The sequence below is a fragment of the Elaeis guineensis genome, chromosome 6 (assembly GCF_000442705.2).
Source record: "Elaeis guineensis isolate ETL-2024a chromosome 6, EG11, whole genome shotgun sequence".
In the NCBI taxonomy this organism is placed as follows: domain Eukaryota; kingdom Viridiplantae; phylum Streptophyta; class Magnoliopsida; order Arecales; family Arecaceae; genus Elaeis; species Elaeis guineensis.
In genome coordinates this window covers 9,509,465-9,530,621 of record NC_025998.2, presented here as the reverse complement: position 1 = coordinate 9,530,621, position 21,157 = coordinate 9,509,465, and the positions used below count along the sequence as shown (strand labels likewise).

Sequence of the window (21,157 nt, the reverse complement as noted above, 5' to 3'; positions counted from 1 at the left end):
GAATTTTGCATTATCGGTTTCAACAATTCTCGGACTATAGTTTGGACAATAAAATCTATATCCTTTAGATTTCTCTGGTTAACCAATAAAATAGCCACTAATCATTTAAGAATCTATTATTTTTTCATATGGATTATAAATTCTTACTTTCGCTGGGTAACCTCAAACATGGAGATGCCTTAAACTATATTTCCTTCTAGTCCACAGCTCAAAAGGGATTTTTGAAACTACCTTACTAGGAACCCTGTTTAGTAAATACATAGCGATTTTGAGAGCATACATCCATAATGATTTGGCTAGTGAGGAGTTACTTATCATACTCCTAACCATATCCACTAGTGTCCAATTACGCCTTTCTGCCACACCATTTCGTTGAGGTATGTCTGGCATAGTATATTATGCACATATGCCATGTCTTTCAAGAATTTTTACAAATGGATCTGGACATTATCCTGATTCATTATGTTTTTCATAATATTCACCATCTCTATCAAACCTTACGATTTTCACTCTTTTATCTAATTGCCTTTCAACCTTATTTATATATACCTTAAGGGCATCCACTGCTTGAGATTTTTCATTAAGCAAATAAACATAACCATAACATGAAAAATCATCGATAAAGGTGATAAAATATTTTTTTCTACTAAAAGATATAACATCAAAAGATCCGGGTACATCAGTGTGCAAAATTTCAAGAAGCTGAGTACTTCGTATGGCACCTTTCTTATTACGTCGGTTTGCTTTCTCTTAATGCAATCCACATATGTATCAAGATCAGTAAAATCTAGATTCAGAAGAATCTCATTCTTTACTAATCTCTCTAATCTTTATTTGGATATATGACCCAAACTCTTATGCCACAAGTAAACAGAATTTTTATTTGACAAACTATGCTTAATTCCAATATTATGATGAATAGTAAGTAGAGATTCTGTAAAGAGATTATCAAGTTTTAATTTATATAAACCATTAATAAAAATACCAGAGCCAATAAAAGAAGTATTCTAAATACTTATACCACAAGTAAACAGAATTTTCATTTGACAAACTATGCTTAATTCCAATATTATGATGGATAGCAAGTAGGAATTCTACAAAGAGATTGTCAAGTTTCAATTTATATAAACCATCAAAAAAGATACCAGAGCCAATAAAAGAAGTATTCTTATATAGATTGAAACAACCATATCCAAACTTAAAATTAAACCCACAAACATCAAGTTTTGAAAGAGAAACTAGATTCCTAGATACTGAAGGTACATAAACTATCTGTAATAGATTTAGATGATAACCAGTATCCAAGATCAAATGATAAGTCCCTATGCCTTCAATTGAAACTTTCATACGATTCTCCATGAACAAAAAGTTCTCAGTTGGATTTGTGGTTTGGATTGTAAAAAATCCCTGCATCATATTGGATATGTGTGTAGTAGCATCAGAATCAAGTCACCAAGTATTATGAGGAACTTCAGTTAAGTTTGATTCGAAACATACAAAAGCATTGGATTTACTTTTTTTTTTGAACCAAGCCTTACATTTCTAGCAATCTTTCTGATAGTATCCTACTTTCTTACAGAAATGACATTGTCTACCTGAGAAATCTTAGCAGGTATTTTCTTCTTCTTCTTAAACTTATTGATTTTCATCTTGAGTCTGTTACCGGCTTCTTGTCTCATGAGGTTAATGGAATGATTTTCATACTTTTTCAGTCTTGTTTCCTTTTAAATAAGCATACTGAACAATTCACTAACATCCTACTTATCCTTAATAATGTTATAGTTAATTTGAAAAGATCCATACTCAGGAGGTAGCGAGTTAAGAATGAACTACATTAAGAAGGAGTCTTTCACTATCATCCCCAAAGTCTTTAGCCTTGCTGCAATATTAGTAATCTTGATGATATGTTCTTGCATACTTCGTGACCCATTGAATTTCATGGTCGTGAGTTCTGCCATTAGTGTACCCATAAATGACTTATCTATAAAATGAAAACATTCTTCTACAATCTTCAGATATTTCTTTGCACTTTCAGTTTGTAGAATAGTACTCTTGATGTTGTTGGTAATAATCATTCTCATGAATATAAAGCTTATTCTATTAGACCATTCTCATGCTTTATGGTATGATTTTTCTTCTTTAGTGCTCGTATTCGTAAAAGCAATAGGTTTATCTTCTAATAGTGCTAAGTCAAGATCCAACACACCTAAGTGAAAATTGACTTGTTCGTATCATTTAGAAAAGTTCAAACCATTGAATACGGTAACAGATGAAGTATGTGAATAAAAGAAATAGCTACAAAAGTAATACATAAATATTCAAAATTAAAATAATTTCATTATAGATTCAGACAAACAACAATAAAAGCATATTGTAATTCTCCTTTGGGTAGATACTACAATATGCTATCATAATTTAAATACCATTATTGATATTTATTAGGCAATTAAACATTTTCAATCAAACATACATGTTATCTTTGGATATACAAATATATTTTGATTAAAGAATATTAATTTACTTCTATCATGTATGCTCACTATTCATAGAATAATTGATTCACCTTTGGGTGAATCCTAAAGTTTCAATGACTAGTGAACGTTAATTTATCCACTTATTTTTCGCTAATAGGTATTTCATTAAAATCATAGATAAATGATCATTTTATGCATGTTAATTTTCTTAAGCATTCTAGTTTGGCCACTTTGATGACTAACAAACTATATGTAAACATAAGATCATGCATGTAAACAATAACTGATATTATAGAAATAATAGATATTTTAATGATACAATCCTGATATAATAATATAAAAATTTTATTAAAATATTAATATAATTTAATTAAATAAGTAACATAAGTTATTTTTTAAATAATATATTCATAGCATATTTTTTAGATTTTAATTATTTCAAAAAAAATTTAAAATATAGATATTAGCTCATGGACAGTTAGATTTTTTTTTTTAATTTGATATTTCATAATTTCCAAGATGTCAAGTCACTTCAGTTAAAAACACTCCTGTTGCCTTATGCCATGGGCTCTGTTGCCTTATGCCATGGGATAGATAAAATTAATAAATAATTAATTGATTGGGAATGGTAGCCTGACTACAATATCTTATATTTGTCTCTTATAGATAGATTCTCTTGGGAAAACTCAAAGGCTTCAGCCTTGTGGAACGTGTACAGGTGGGGAACAACTTAAGCATAAAGGTATAATTTCAGCCGTCCCTCCAAACAACTTGATCAGAAATGCATTAAATGAGTTTGCAGTGCCATGATGATGGACAGAGCTTTTTAAAAATTAATGCTTATTTCTCTCATATTGGTTCATCCATCAATTTGTCAGGCGTTTATAATTCAATAGACAAATTGATGCGATGGCAAAATTTCTTAAACAACTTTAATGAAAAAATTTTTTATCCTAAACATGAATATGATACCAAACGTTAGCAAAATTAATATTAATTTACATGCTTCATCATGAATCTAAAATTTTAAATAAAATTTTTATATTCAAAATACCATCATAAATCCAAAATCTTGAATAAAATTTTACATAGATGCGTTAGAAGGCATACCTGATGTGGAAGAGAAGGAAGACATTCCGTCAGAAGAAAGTGATCTCCTTAATAAATTGGTTTCTCTCCCCTCTCTTCTTTCTGTCGCAGCAATTTTGATGATTATCATAGCTATTACCTTAATGGGCAGAGAGAGGATCAATATATATATATATATATATATATATATATATATATATATATATATATATATATATATATATATATATATATTTCTAATGTAGTATGTCCATCAAGTAACTAAATGAAACCGATGAGATTTGTTTGTTATTAACGACAAATTTGAATTCAAATTTCACAAACTGGATCACATGATCGAGAATTCAAATTTCATAAGCCGGATCATACAATCAAAAATTCAAATTTCATAAGTCGGGCCATATAATCTAATGCAAGTAGCTATGTGAGGACCTACACGTATGTATATTTAGTTGCATATCAATTTTTCATTAAAAAGATGTTGGATATTTATATAAGATCGAAGAATTCAAATAATATCTATCGGCTAATTTTTTAGGATGAGATCTTGGGTTGTGACAATGATATCAGAGCAAATATAGTCCATAACTCATTTAGACTAGAAGATACCGTAGTACTAATTCATTGGGCTAACCATAGGCCAGCTGTGGTGTTTATGAATGGATATAATGAATTTGAATTTTTGATCTAACCAAGACATGCATAAGAATATTGTATTTAGTATTATATCGATTATTTATTGAAAAGATTTTGGATACTTATACAGGACCAAACAATCTAAATAATATTTTTGACTAGTCTTTTTGGATGAAGTCCTAAGTTGTGTCAAGTTGATTGAAATATTCCTCTGCAATTCTAGCTCCGAAGAAATTTTTAAAGTTAAAATATTCGACAAATTTTCCCTGACAAATTATTTTCTTTCTATAATGTTAAGGTTTATAGCATTTTTGCTGGAAAAAGGAAGGAGTATAGCATTCTCATACTCTTGAATAAGGATACATACAAGTCCAGTTTGAACAAGCTAAGCCTACTGAAACTTGGCTTATTTAATAATTGAGAGTTTTAAGTTCGACCCATCTTATATAATTTTGAGCTAGACACTAATAACTTATTTATGTAGTGAATGAGATTTCTCGACTCTTTCACTTTGTTACATATAAATATTATATTTAGAAATACTTGCTTTGTAGATTATTTATTTATTTACTTATTATTTCAAATTTTATCAAGCCGAATTTGAGCGAGAGAGGTCAAGTCTAGTCCTAACTTGTTTGGTGCAGCATGAATTGCATAAGAATGGTTTGACAATCCTACACTTTGATTGGTCCTAGAACTTTCTTTAAGCTATTTAGGTTATGCACAACATCACTATGAATCTAAAATTTCTGGATTGACTTCAGCATGTGTATAACTAGGACCAACCTTTGTTTTAAATCAGAGTATGAGAGAGATATCCATCTATGCTCTTTCTTCCTTGCTAACATATGAAATCACTGACAATATAAGCTTCTAGCATTGATAAAAAACGTTAAAAGTCAAAAATTGTCAGTAAAGTACTATTGTGATGGACTAGAAACAAAAAAATAAAGATAATAACATCCTCAGCAACCTTTCTAAATGTTTAATAGTAATTTTTATGTCTGGATAAAAATAGTTATCATGATAAAAGAATACCTCTATAAGATTACTTTTTTATTAGTGGTAACATTTTTCGCTGCCATAAATCTTTTTTTAAAATAATTATTTTACTGCTATATATAAAAATTATTTTTGAGATAAATATTATTTTGTTGCTATAAAACTACTGCTAAAACCCTCATCTCTTGTAGCGAACGAGTCCTCCAGACATTTATCAGGGCATTCAACGTACTCTCACTTGGCTAGATGATGAAAAAAAAAGGGATCATTGATAGGATCCCAATCAGTCAGTAACCCTTCTTTTATAAAGTGAATGGATAATTTTGTTTACCAAAAAATAAAAAAGGGAATGGATAATTTAGCTGGCGGAAACCCAGAACACTTGCAAAACCACCTGTAATGTCCATCCATGGGTTACACGTGCTTATGCATGATGCAAGGACAAATGTTATGTTCATTTTAAGAGTGACACATGGGGACCTGTCCCAACGGCCATACTTCTTGGTAACCAGGGGCTTTAGGCTTAATTATTGGATAATATATTTCTAAATTTGGATTCAAATTGCTGTAATACGGATAGATTCCCTCTCTCTTTTTTTTGTTTTTTTTTTTTTGAAAAAAAAAATAAATTATATAAATATCTCTTCAAATTTGAATTAGTTGCACTTACACCGTTTGTACTTTAAAAAGTATCAAACATGTTCCAAAAATTATCGAAATATTTCAATAAGATCCTACCGTCCATCTCTTTTAACAGAAAGATATCACATGACCATTATATAATACCTTACTTTTAGCAAATGATAAAAGTGCCCTTAATACCTGTTACTGGTGGGATGCGACTTATAGCACCAAAAATCTTGAATCATATGTGTTAATCACGCGACTTATAACTTTCCAAACCATCGGGAACTTAGTTTTTTTGCATCAAAAGAACCTTAATCAAGCAGAGAAAGAGAAGAAGAAATCCCAACCAAGCGGAGAGGAAAGGAGGTGGTGTGGAGGGAGAAAGAGATCATGGAGATTTGCAAATCAAGTTCTTCTAGAAATATGTCTTTCCGTGAGGTTGATTTTTGCTATTATGAAACTAAATCACCATTGAAGACCTCATGGACCATTGCAAATCCTAGCCGATATTTCTGTGGATGCGGGATGTATGTGAGGTTTGCGGTATATTCATATTTGCTCATTTTTTGTGGTTTATTCTATTTTTGACTTTAATCTTCAAATCCAAATTGATGTTCTAGGTGAATGGAGAGGGGCTGTGGTTACTTCCGTTAGCATGATTTGCCTTCAAATCCAACAATCGACTATTGTAGTAGAATAAGAAGCTTGAGATCGAAATTTCAAATTATAGAAGAAAGATGAAATGAGCCATTTTCTTTACTAGCGTACTGTGTTTATATGTGTTTGTATACTAAGGCATCTATGTTTTAGACATTTTTAGTAAGCCGATTTTGTATGGATTTGAATGTTTGAGTTTTATCCCACAAATTGATATTATCCTATTGGGGTATTTGAAGGCTAATTTGCAATGCTTAAGGAATTATGTAATGAGAACCTATTCTATTTGAAATAGATATGCATTCGTTGGAATTTTAAACTATTAATTATACATGTGCATATCGTTCCAAATTAGATTATGGTGTCATTGTAAAATGATCCAAATGGAATATATGTTCTTGAAGTAAGAACTGGTGGCTTAGTAAAAGGATTGTTTTTCCAAAGATTATGACGTTGCGCAGATGTTCTCTATACTTTGAAATTGTAACACTTACACCTCCTTCAATTTATATTTGTTACACTTACACCCCCTGTAATTTATATTTTGTTACAGTAACACCCCTTCTTTTTAAAAAAAAATGAACAGAGATACCTTGGCAGATAGAGTTGTGGAATCTGGCACAAGATATAATTAGTCTGGTACAAGACGTAACAAAACAAATTAAATGAAAGCTGCCATCCAAAATTCATGAAAATACCAAATAGAATCACAAACCAATTAGAATCCATCCTGTATCATACGATGTCATATGATATATTGCCACAAAATGAGATAAATAGAATCCATACATATAAATTCAACCTGTATCACACTATACATTGCCACAAAATGCCCAAGAATATAATTCATACATGTAGATTCATCTAAAGACATAATTCTATATCACAAATCAAATTTTGTATCTCAATCCATGATATATATCAATACATTTGACATTCTCTCAGTTTGAAGTTAAACATCAAATACAAAATCTGATTTAAACAAAATAAATCAAAACTAAAAATCATAATACATCTAAAAACATAACTCTGCTGGCTGGGAGGCTTCTGCTGGCAGAAAGGCTTTATGCTGGATGAGAGGAAGCTGCTCGATAGTAAAGCCAACCTGCATCACCTCTAAAAACGTCAGTTTGTATCAGATTGATACAATATGATATATTGCCATAAAATGATATAAATATAAAATGATAATGCCCAGAATTATATATAATGTTAAAGCCAATCTGTATCACACTCTACCAGTCTCAAGTTGAACATCGTATCCCTAGCTGGGAGAAAGCTGCTGGCTAAAAGGTTTGTGCTGGCTGGGATGCTTATGTTGGCTGAGAGGCTGGTTAGAAGGAGACAGGCAGGGAGGCAATTGGATGGGAAGATGCAGCCTAAGAGGCTAAAGTACATTGGCTACTGGCTTCTACTGATGTTTGTGATGGAGTAGCCATCTTCATGAAAATAAGTATTGAAAGTAAGTATTGAAACATAATAAAAACCTAGTTAAATACATATCAAGACTAATAAATGAGCATTTCAAACCTATGATCTATCCCTTCTCCTGCTAATTCTGCTCCCACTTTGGCTGCAACCAATATTCTGTTCTTTGTGCTTGGGCTTCTCTTTAATTTTTAGGTCCCTTGCAAGTTTTTGAATTATGGTCCCATTTTTTGCAATTCCTTTATCTTAAAGAACTACCCCTCTTTTAATTCTAGAAGAATCTTTTGGCTCATCTGCTTCTTTTCTTTTTGCCTTTTTGGATCTACCTGGAGGGGTCCCTAGGAGAGAGGGACATACAATGGGGTATACTCTATCCTTGGCCAAACTTTCATGCTAGGAACTGACTCAATGATCTTCTCATAAGTCTTAAAAAAAGCTTCTCTGGTATACCATGCATTGACAAATGATGTATATCCTTTCTAACATACATAATAGCTACCACAGTATGACAGCATGGGATGCCAGTTAAATCCTACATCATACAACCACATGTACGCTCCTCCAAGTTAACAATAATTCTATCACTATGATGTTCCACTTCAAATCTGTACCCATCTCCCCATATGCAATTGCAATCCATAGCCTTTAAGTTATTTCTCTCCAACTTCTTCTAAATCTTTGGATAAATAGGTTCTATAATTTTGCCTAAATCTTCTCTTTTTGCTTGGAATCACTGCATCAAGAGCCTTCTAATAGTATCAAACAAAATGATAATAGGTTTATCTCAAGCATCAGCTATGTACTTATTGAATGACTCATAAATATTGTTCAACAACATACTAGATTTGCTTCCTGAAAAGAATGTGCACTTTGACCACAACTCAGGTGGGTACTGTATTAGCCATTGTCATGCCATTTCATCCAACTAATGTAGCTCATCCATGGTAGATTGAAAGTCATAATGTGTGGTTGTCCTGACATATTTTTCAAAAAGCATCTCTATAATTCTTATCCTTAAATCCTGCACTTTTAAAATTAGCATGCAAATGCTGCACATGGAATCTATGATCGGTGGTAGGAAGTATGCTTTGAAATATCTCAACAAAACCCTACAAAATATTTAAAAAGTGAACAAGTTAAGAATACCTAAGTATAATACTAAACTAACTTTAAACTGAAAGTAAGTATTTTCGAATAAAAACTTACTTTTTGTCTATTTGATATAAAGGTCCAACCATACTCTTCTAATGATCCAATGTCACCCAATAAATTTGTCAAAAATTAGTTGCAGCTATCCTTTGTTTTTACGTCAATCACAACCCATGCGATGGAAAAAATATTTTCATTACCATCTTTTCTGATTGCAGCTAGAAACTATCCTCCAAATGAGCCTTTCAAATAGCATCCGTCCAGTCCAATGATGGGTCTGCAGCTATTGACAAAGCCATACTTGCATGCTGCAAAACAACTATATAGCCTCCTGAAGATAGGTTGATCGGACTCATCTGGTTTGCAGAAATCCATCAACATTATGCTTCCAAGGTTAGTTTGCCTAATTATCTGGCAATACTTCTATAGATGGGCATACTGGTCTCTGTGGCTCCCCCGCACCATCTCTAGTGCTTTGTTTTTGGCTCTATAGCATTCTGACTTCAAAACAGAAATCTTCACATCTCTCCTAACATGCTCTCTGAAGCTTTTAATACTCCATTTTGCATCTGATATAATTTTCTCAAGATACTTCTCTGCTAGAAATTTGGATGTGATGTTGTGATTTTTGAACTGCCTTCCATATTGATGCACTGACTGAAATATCTTGATTTAAAAGGTATCCTTCCTATGTATCGAAGAAGTATGAATCCTCTACCTACAACCTTACTTGCGAATAGCCATAATCCAATTTGTCTCATTCTTCTTATAAACAGAATCAAAGCCCTCTTATATACTGTAAAGTTGCAGCATCTTCCTAAACTGTGCGGCATTGCTAAACTTCATTCCAACAGAAAGTTTGATGGTCTATTTCATATCTGTAGGATCATTAAATTCGAAATAGTATGGGCCAGAGATCCCATCATCTCTACTTCTACCCTAGTAGGTTGCTCGTTTCTAAAAAAATCTACACCTTCAAATAGATCAAAGTGCTATATCCACGATCTCAATTCCTTAACAATAACATCTTTGTCTACATACTCATCAAATATATCATCATCATTATCCTCTGAATCACTTAACTGATTAAGTGATCCACTAGTACTGCTTGAATTGCCAAGTGAAGGCTCTTCCAAAGGGGCAGCCTTTTTTGTATATCTGTAATCTCTTTTTATTTATCATCAACTTTGGACTTTCCAAATATTGGTGGTCTTCTTCCACCAATCTTTTTTACAACCAATGTTTTAATTATAGTTTTTGTGATAAAGGCAGTTGCTTCCTGAGTAGGCATCACGGCAGTAGAAAGGGCATCTCCTAAACAGCTTCCTAAGTGGCAACAGTACTAGTTTGAACCTTTGGATGATTCATGTATAATTGGACTATATCAGTCCTTCTCGTGCAAGCAAGCATATCCAAAATATCAGCATCAGCTCTAAGTTCCCTCAAGCCATTTCAAAAGTATGACCTGGCATGAGGTAGTAAAAGTAGGCCCCATTGATATATCCTAACTGAACCAGCATATTTTATAGCTCTGTGATGCTAAATCTATCTAGATCACAGTTATCACAAAATCTAGAGTAGCTTCCACTATAGGGATAATTAGAATGATATTTGATGAACCCACCATAGAGGATTTGTACCGTGAAAAAAATATTATCCATCCCTATAATAAGAAAAAAGTAATACATGAAAAAATAATTATCAAATATTAACAAACTTAAATAGTAGTTCAAAAGTGAAATATCAATCCATTTAAGAAGTCTTAACAATAACTAAAAAACTTGACTTCACTATGCAACATATATTTAAGAAGTCTTAAAGAAATGTTAATATTCAATTGAACTTTGATGGGAGTAGAGCCAAGAATTTTTAAATGCTTTCAAATGCGTGGCACATAATACAACAGAGTAGCACATGATAAAAGGCTACATGTTCAGAAAATACATAGTGGGATCATGATAAAGGACAGATGTTTAGAAAATAGAAAATATACTTATAGGGACTATAACAATAGTCCAAAGATAATTTAAAGCAACACAAATGGGATCACAAGAGATTATTTTTTATGCTCATATGTAACACAAGTGGGATCATAACAGGCCTACGGCCGCAATCTCTATTCTATATGTATTTAACAAATGGAATCAAGTCAACAATCAAAGGCATACCAAAATTTAAAGCATTCTAGTAAACAAGCATCATAATGTAGTAAATCATCATTAATCAACCCCAAAATGAAGAAAAAAAGAAGAAAGAATTATCGATCAACAATGAAGATAACATGCTTTAGGATGAGTAATTGGGAACTTCGGATACCACCAAAGGTCACGCATGAGAAAGGAGAGACTGTTGGAGATGTGTAGAGATGGGCAACAGGCCGAGCTACCCATGGCCCAGCTCAGTCGGCACGAGACGGGCCGTGCCAGACACGGCTCATCAACTACAGTGTTGTGCCGTGCCGTGCTTGGCATGACCCATAAGAGCGGGGTCGGGTTGGGTTTGGCCTACGGCCCAGGCCCAACACGACCCAAACCATTCACGGCCCATAAGGGCTTGGATCGGCATGACCCGTGGGCCAGGCACGTTAAGGCCCGCATGCTAGCCCGACACCTTTGAAATGGGCCATGTCAAGGCATGGTACGTTTGCACGGCCCGTTTAGAATTTTTTAAATTTTTTTAAAAAATATGCATGAATAAATTAAAAAAAGATTGGAGACTACAGATTTAAATATAAAGCTACCTTGTTAGGTGGGGGGTTTGGTGTGGACTCCTACCAGTTTATTAATAAATATCAAAATGGTACAGAAAGGAAGGGGGCTAAACCTAACCTCCAGAGTACAATGAGGAGAGAGAAAAAAGAAATAGGATTATAGAGGTGACTCACCTCAATAATTAAAAAAATTAATCTAATTAATAAAAAAATAGATAAAATCATACCAGCTTGTCTCTACTCTCACCGAACTCTTTCAAGACCCTCTCTCTGCTCCCTGCTCTTCTGTGCTAACTTGATAAAAATTTTATCAATTATCGATCTTGTTTGTGTCGTCTTCATCAAATGATGTAGTAGAATATCTACCTTTATCTTAAAGCCTCGCCTCCGCATTTAACCAATTTTTGAAGCAAAGCAGCAGTTCCACTAACTTGCTGGTCATCCGACTTCTCTTTTTATCAAGAACACACCGATCTGTATTAAAAATGAATTCTGATGCTACTGTAGACATCAACATAGCTAAAATATCTCGTATAATGATAGATAAAATATGATATTGATTTTTAACACCTCTCCACCAAGCTAACACATCTAGATTATCTATTTGATTTTCATCATATACAGGATGAAGATCATTTCGTAAATAAAATTTTAGTTCACTACTTAAAGCAGATGAAGAAGATGCAGATAAACTTGAAGCATGTGTCTGTCTCCTATGTGTAATAAAACTAAAAGCAGATGATGATGAGAACTACTAGAAGAAGTGATAGGGCTTTGTGCTAGTAATCTAGATCCATGAATTTTTTCATTATATAATGCATATATACCATAAAAAAGTTTTGTTACCTCAACTTTAGTGGGTTCAGGATCCAGTATCATGTTTTCACAATATGCATCAAGTAAAATTAGCACACCACTCAATTTAACTCGTAGATTAAATACAGTAGCTAAATTATGCATAGGACATACCTTGTTCCAATATTCATTCTATGTAGATTTCATTTGTTTAATAATAGGCATTAAAACATCATCAAATCTATATTCTACAAATTTTCTACTAATATTAAATGTTTGTTGTAAAAATAAACATGAAGTTGGATAATAAATACCAGAAATAACGTTAGTCGCATTATAAAAAGTAATAAAAAAATCTTCCAAAATTTTATCCTTAGTCTAATTAGTTTCAGTCAATATAAAACCTAATCCACGATCATTAATATATGCATTTAATAATTATCTATGTGGATATGTATCATGTATCATGGTATATGTTGAATTCTAATGAGTCATTACATCAAGTTTAAATTTTTTAAAATGTTTACCATGATCTACACATAGTTACTTAAATTCTTGAAGTCTTACTCTTGAAGCATGAATAAAAAAAATTATATTTTTAATTTTTAAAATTACATCTTCAACTATGCCCATGCCAGTTTGTACAAAAAGATTGAAGATATGACATGCTTATCTAATATGCAACAACTGGCTATTTAAAATAGGATACAATGAGTCCTTCAATAATGTAACAGCAAAATTATTATTAGATGCATTGTCAAAAATAATAGATATGATTTTATCATTAATTCCAAATGAACATGCCGTTTGGTAAATAATATTTAAAATTTATTATCCAGAATGTGAAATATCAAAAATACAAAAAGCGAGAATATGTTTATTCAAATTCGAGTCATTATCAATATTAAGCAGTAATAAAAATAAAATAATTACTACTTATCAATACTGACCAAATATCAGAAGTTAATAAAATTTTTAAATTTGAATTTAAAACAGAGAGAGTTTCAATTAAATTTTATTTTATTACTAAAAAATTTTGTCATAGCTATCCTTCTAAAAGTATGCCTATTAATTCTTTGGTAAGTAGGCTGTAGGATTAATTGAATATATTCTTCAAAATTAAAAGATTTGCATAAACTAAAAGACAGTTCATCCATAACTATTCATTTAACTAGTATTTTTTTTTTATTTTCGTGATTATATGTAAAATTACCGATCAAAGATCCCTCTTGTACATTGAGGGTACTTCGAAGATGAGAGTCATTCATCCTATGACTCTCTTGATGTCTCCTTAAATGGTCAGTTCTCCCGCTACTGGCATAACTATAAAATTTAGCATATTTTATATTTTGCTTTCCAGACTCCGTCAATAAGAACTCTTTCAAAATCCTCCCAAACTGCACTAGTCCTCTTACGGAAAGAGATTTGACCTTGAGTAGTTTCAGAGAAAGTAGGAGCAACGGGATTAGTTTCCTCTCCCTCGAAAACAGGGAGAATGCCAAAATGGCTCTCATCATAAGATACCATTTCTAAATTTATGAATCAAAAAATAAAAACTAACCGGAGATGGAGGAATTGAGTAGAGGTGGAGGAATTGAGTAGAGGCAGTGCCAAAATTTGTGAACTTTCTCTTGTGCTCCTCGATAATGACCTCCTTCTGTTCTCCTCAACAAGGACCTCCTCTTATGTAGTACTTGAACACTTGCTAAATACAAACTAAAAATTAAATTGCTAGAATACTTGTAATATTGCTAGAAGAGAGAAATAGTAGTAGCAGGAAAGGGAGAAGAGTAGATTTGATGTGGTGAGAATGAGAGAGGAGGGGACTATTTATAGAAATCCATAAATTTTTTTCTCAAAATACCCCTCAAAATAGCCGTTTTATGACTGTTAGGAGGGGTAAAAAGATAAAAAAAAAATAAAAAATAGATATTTTTATTTATTTTTTGCTGTTATGGGCTGAAACGGACCTGGCCCGCGCCGTGCTAGGCATGCTCGTTTGCAATTTTTTTTTTAAAAAAAAAATCCACGGGCCAACGAGCCAATGAGCCATGCTAGGCATGGTCTGCCACCAACTGGGCCTAGGACCGTGTCGGACTGAGCCCTGGTGCTAATCGTACCATGCCAGGCATAGTCCGTTTAGCCTCAAGTTTGGTAGGCTTGGACCGGGCTGTGCCAGGCACAGCCTAGTGCCCTTATCTAGAGACGTGCGAATGGTGGGATGGTAGTTGAGTCGTCCGAAATTCACTGGAGAGAGGACGACGGAAGACAGGATCCGAACAGAAAATCCTTGAAATTAGGAAGGGCGTGGTCGAAAACTGTTTAAATAATCCTCATAACAGAGGGGTACTTTTGTTCATTGAAATGGTAAGCGGATGCCGTCAGTGGTCAAATGACTGTTGGGATCTTATCGGAATATTTCGATAATTTTAGAGATATGTTTGATACTTTTTAAAGTATATATAGTGTAAGTGTAACTGTCTCAAACTTGAAAAGATGTTTATGTAATTTATCTAAAAAAAAAATACAACACTTTCTGAGTAAATAGGCTAAAGTTGGCTTGGTCCATCCAAAACAAATTAAGAACAATGTGAGATCCCCGTCTGCATCACCACCTTTATTTTTTGGACATCAAATGTAAGAGTTATAGCCCATTATCAGACAATATATTTCATCCATCATAACCAAGCAAACAGATTAAGCATATATCTCTAGCTTTTAGCACGCTATCGACTGATCCAAGGAACAGGACCCAGGACGTTTTCTCATGCTATCTCTAGTAGCAAATGATTGGAATCAAGATCCAATGCACATGCATGATTATAAGGCACTGATTATTTCACATCTCATTGAACTCCAAAGTTTATTGTTTCGAATAATTTCTATCATTCAACATCAAAAGCTACCTCCAACGAATGGAATCAAATCAAATCATCAAATAGCTTAGCATCTGGCATCCAGATATTGTTGTGAGTTTATGCCGATATGGAGATCATCCTTTATCATTAAAAACACAACATGTAGAAGTCTATGCTTTTAATTAATATGAAGCATTGGTATATCTTCCATCATTATTGAGAAATTATATTTTATATTGCATAAACCATAGGACGGTATCAATCATCTCATCTTTTTTTCTCTGGACCCATTCAGAATGCGCTCATTATAAGGGTTGGCTCATAGAAGGGAGACGTACTCGATGGCATGGTCAATGGCCATATTGGTGTATAGTTTTTCCCAATCATCAATCTCAGAAGCACAAGTTTGTGGGGTCGTCATAATTAATCATTATCCCAGCTCTTTTCCACTGTGAGTGGAGAGGCATGAATGCAGGGTTTCAGCACCGTGGCAGAAACGGCAAGTACCTTCTAAAAATTAAAGAAAATAATCTTTCCCATGTATAAAAAAATTAAAATAATGACATGCACCACAGTTGGAAAATAATAATCAGTAAGTTCATCTCGTGATGCGAACCAAGATAAGCCTAAGCATGAAATGATTCGTACCCGGACAGCAGCGGACCAGGGAGTTCGTTGTCTAACAGCACCAGTTTAATGACAACCTGGTGAGGTTAAATAGAAGATAACCCAGGCTGCAAAACTATCAAAACACTCCACTTTGTAGTTAGTGTTTATGTAAACTTTAGGCATGATTGAAACGATAATTTAAATTTTTTGGACCTACAGTATCGTATTTTATATACTTAGTAACCTAGAGGGGCATAATTTACATTAAAATATACTAATTTATAAGGGAATGTATGAAGTTGTAAGTTTGTGAGCAAAAGAGAATTTCTTAAAGTATATTTGATATATCATGTATGGCCATTCAAAGCATATGACCCTCGAGAGGGAGGGAAAAAAAAAAATCAGAGATAGCTTGACCTAATTAACCATGAGATCCTTTGATATTTAAGTTAGGTGGAGCTTTGTTCTAGCAATAGATGGAAGGAGATTTGAGAGTATGAAAAATGTATGGTAAGGATAGAGGAGATGAGATGCCTACATGAGACCATCAGGCAAGCTGTAATCAGCTACTGTTAATTGTATCTTTAATTGTGCGGAGTTATGACTACTTATGTTTTTCCCAATGATAACTACTCATGTTTTGCCCAATGATAACTGCTCCTTACATTTAGGGATGGCAAAGGATGGATATGAATCGAGTCGATCAAAATTCATATTTTTTATGTAACTAAAAATTTTATATCTATATCCATCTTGTATCCATCTCAGATTGGATCGAGTTGAGTCAAGTAGATATGCGAATTGGATAAGAAACTCATTATATAAATATTATAGAATAATTATAATTTTAAAAGAAAAATTTAGATTAAGATTATATTGAGTCGGATTCGGGATGAAACATATTTTTACTTTTATCTGATCCGAACCTATTTTGGATATTTTTTCTGGAATACATGCCTACTCTGGATTTTAATCGGATCGGATAAAATTTATTTTATTCAGATCAGGTTTGATTTCTAGTGGGCCAGTTAAAATTATCATTCCTATTCATATGCTATCTAACATCTTAAATACGTATGCCATCTGTCACTTGACTATTGGATGGTGAAGATGATCCGTAACATCCGTTTGGACATTGAATCGAAACCATATCACCATACAAATAATGTAAATCTAGAATTAGTAAAGCAAATAAACAACACATGAGATGAATTTACATTTTTATTTCTCCCCAACACCAGTACTCCACAGATAGAGACGATTGGAAAAAGTCAGTCGAAAATGACAAAGCTGAGCAAAAAAAAAAAAAAAAAAATCTTGGTACAAATCCTTCAACAATGTCAGTGGTACAAATCCTTCAACAGGCAACTAAAGCTAAGCTCAGCGGAACCAGCAACCAAGAGTTGGGTCCTTGGGGACATGATTCAAAACAATATAAATATTGTTCCGAGAATCAAGAGCTTCATAGGATATAAACTATTAATTTGGACAATTGAGGCAGTCACCGATGCCCTAATAAAGGCATACTGGGATAGTTGAAAATTTGTATTTTTGGACTTTCAAAGATAATTTATGCAAGATCAACTTGTCTTTAATTTTTTCAAAAAAAATTGGTGATTTCAAGCAAAGGATGGCGCATTTCTTGATGACTTGCAAAAATATAACAACAAAGGGTCACTCCAATGAGACAATATTCAACATTTTCTCAATAGTTTCATTACAAATAGTTTATAACCATTCATCAAACACCATAAGGAGACTCAAAATTTCTTTATATATAAAAAATGCTATAATAAAAGGAGATGCTATTGAAAGCATCAAATACATCTAGAACTATAACCATGGGATGCGGTAGAAAATAAAAAGTTTCCAATTGGCAAAAGAAAGTGTTATCACAGGTGTTTTGATGTCACAATTAGAAGCAAGTGCAAAATCATCCATTTGTACTTTCAAAATAAGAAAGCAGTAGGAAACTACACTCGTAAAATAAAATATCCATAAATAAGGTTAAAATTGGATCGGATACAGATTGGATAACAGTATATCCATATCTATATTTATTTTATCTAAAAAAAATAAATACAAATACGGATGTTATTCGGATGTAAAAATTTATATCTATATTTATTTTAAATGGATACAGATACAATTCGGATAATAAAAGTATGGATATAATTATAAATATAAGTTAGATAATTAAATTTGATCACTATAAAATCAAAGATATTACTAAATAGATGGCAAATCAAGTTACTAATATTTTTATATAATTATATATATATTTTTTAAAAATTAATAAATATTATATAAAATTAGGTAGAGCTATAGGTAAATTTGGATATTCAAATACGAATCGGATAGTTGTTTATCCATATCCATATTCTTTTTTTTTTACGTATGTAGATACGGATACGAATATTAATCGGATCTTCAAATTTCTATCCATATCCAGTAGATTCGAATAATAAAAGGGATCCAGACAGATATTACCATGCCACTTTCACTATAAGAAATGCCACCTTTTGTGATAAATTTATTTATGATGAAAATATATTTCATTGCAAATAATGATATTTACGATGAAAATCAAAATTCATTGCTAATAATTATTTATTTACGATGAAACTAATTTTTTATCATAAATATCTTTATATTTGCGATGAAAATAAAATTTCATTATAAATACAAATTATTTATGATGAAATTAATCATCGTAAATAATAAAATATTTATTTTAATTTTAAATTTTTAAATATTAGTGACGAAACTAGTTCATCGTAAATAACGAAAGCATTTGCAATAAAAATTAAATTTTTATCACAAATATACGTTATTTATGATGAAAATCTTTCGTCACTAATATTTGAAAAAAATAAAAAATTTTAAAAATTTAATAATTAAAGATTATTTAAGATAAAAATATTATATCATAAATAACAGCATATTGATGATAAAAACTAAATTTTCATCATAAATTAATATTATTTTCGTTGCTAATATGTGAAAAAAAATTTTAAAAATTTTAAAATTATAGATTATTTATGATGAAAATATTACATCACAAATACAGACATATTTTTAATAAAAATTTATTTTCTATTGTAAATACTTAAGTATTTACAATAAAAAATTTTTATTGCTAATATTTAGGAGAAAATAAAAAATTTAAAAATTATAGATTATTGATGATGAAAATAATACATCGTAAATGATTATTATTGACGATGAAATCAAAATTTTTATTGTAAATATATTTTATTTATGATAAAATATTTTTATCGCTAATATGTGCAGAAAAATAAAAAATTTTAAAAATTTAAAAATTACAGATTATTTATGACGATAATGTTACATCACAAATACTTGTATATTTATGATAAAAATTAATTTTCTGTCATAAATAGTCAAGTATTTATGACGTAATATTTTTATCGCTAATAAATAAAAAAATAAAAAAAATTCAAAAATTATAAATTATTTACAATGAAAACTCTATTTTTATCGTAAATAACATGTATTTGCGATGAAAAATATATTTCTGTCGTAAATAATCACTATTTATGATGAAAAATTTTTATCACTAATATTTATATTTTATTTAGTTTTATCATTAGTTAGTTCATAATTATCATATATACTAAATTTTATATTTATTATATTTATAATGATATATTTAAAGATAAATCTTGAATTTGTTGCTTGTGATCTTTGAAAACCTCATTTTGTTTTATTTCTTAGTTATACACATAAGTAATAAAAAAAATTTAGAAAGGTTGATGAGCTGACATGGATGAAGGAAAAGTATATGTGGAGCATAGGTCGAACCTACTTCAACCTGCATATAAACCAAACACAATTTGACCCATTGACACCTCTAGTTTGAATCATACTTTTGTTCGATTTTGATTGATCTTCCATCTATTTTACTTAATAAATAAAAGAAAAAAAATAAAAAGAGTGATATGACAGTAGATCAAGGAAAAATTTTGCACCCCATATCTGGGCTCTGGTGCTAAAGAGGTCTAGTTCTATTTTCTGACCTCTCAAATATCATTATTTTTTGCAAGAAGTCCTAAGTTAAAAAGTTTACAGTCAAATCTTTGAACTCGCTTTCAGTGAATCAATATGGTCCTGCCGTTTATCTTGTTAGTTAGATCTAAACAAATTTTATCATGCGAGCATCATATAATTACTTATTAAAAACTTATAAATGAGAAAATATTTTTAGTAATTATTAGCGACGGAAGAAAATTTTTGTCGCTAATAACGTAATTAGCGATGAAAATAATTATCATAAATAAAATTTTGAGACTATTAGCAATGAAATAATATATTTTTATTGTAAATAATATATTTAAAAAAAAATTTCAGTGAATTTTTTTTTTGTTTGGCGGGAAATATTAGCGACGAAAAGTTATTCGTTGCTAGTTAGTTATTAGCGACGAAAAGCATATTTTCATCACAAAATTTTTTTTGTTTAAATTATTTATGATGAAAATAAATTATTAGCGATGAAAACTTTTGAAATTTTTTTTTTTCAGTGAATTTTTTTTTGACGGGAAATATTAGTGACGAAAAGTTATTCGTCGTTAGTTGGATTATTAGCGATGAAAAGCTTATTTTTGTCGTAAATTTTTTTATTTAAATTATTTACGATGAAAATAAATTATTTGCGATGAAAATTTTTGTCGCTAATACCCCGCATCCCGTCATGTCCCATCTGAAACCCATTTTCTCCCCCCCCACCCTTACTCGACATTCTCTCTCTCACGTTCCCTCCCCCCAGCATCCAGCATCTCCGTTCGCTCTGCCGTCGCCGTCGCCATCCGCAAAGCCATCGCCAGCGCCACCATCGAGCTGAGCTTATTCCTTTTTTTGGGGGGGGTTCGGGCTGGGGACGGGGACGGTGATGAGGCCGGCTGGCCGGGGTCGGGGACGGTGGTGCAGGGCCACGAGGCCTGCGGTCTGGGGCAGCGGGGGCTACGGGGCCTACTGGCTAGGGCTGCGAGGCCTGTGGGCCGATTTCGGGGGCCGAGGTCGGGGATGGGGACGGGGACGGCGGTCCTGCATCGGCGGGCTGGAGATGGGTTCTGCACCGGCGGGCCGGAGATGGGTTCTGTGGG

The 21,157-nt window shown here is 32.1% G+C and overlaps 1 pseudogene; it reads right to left on the bottom strand.

Annotated features, from left to right (window-relative positions):
* Positions 1-1,449: 1,449 nt before the first annotated feature.
* On the bottom strand, positions 1,450-20,887 carry LOC140858715 (uncharacterized; annotated as a pseudogene).
* Positions 20,888-21,157: the final 270 nt, after the last annotated feature.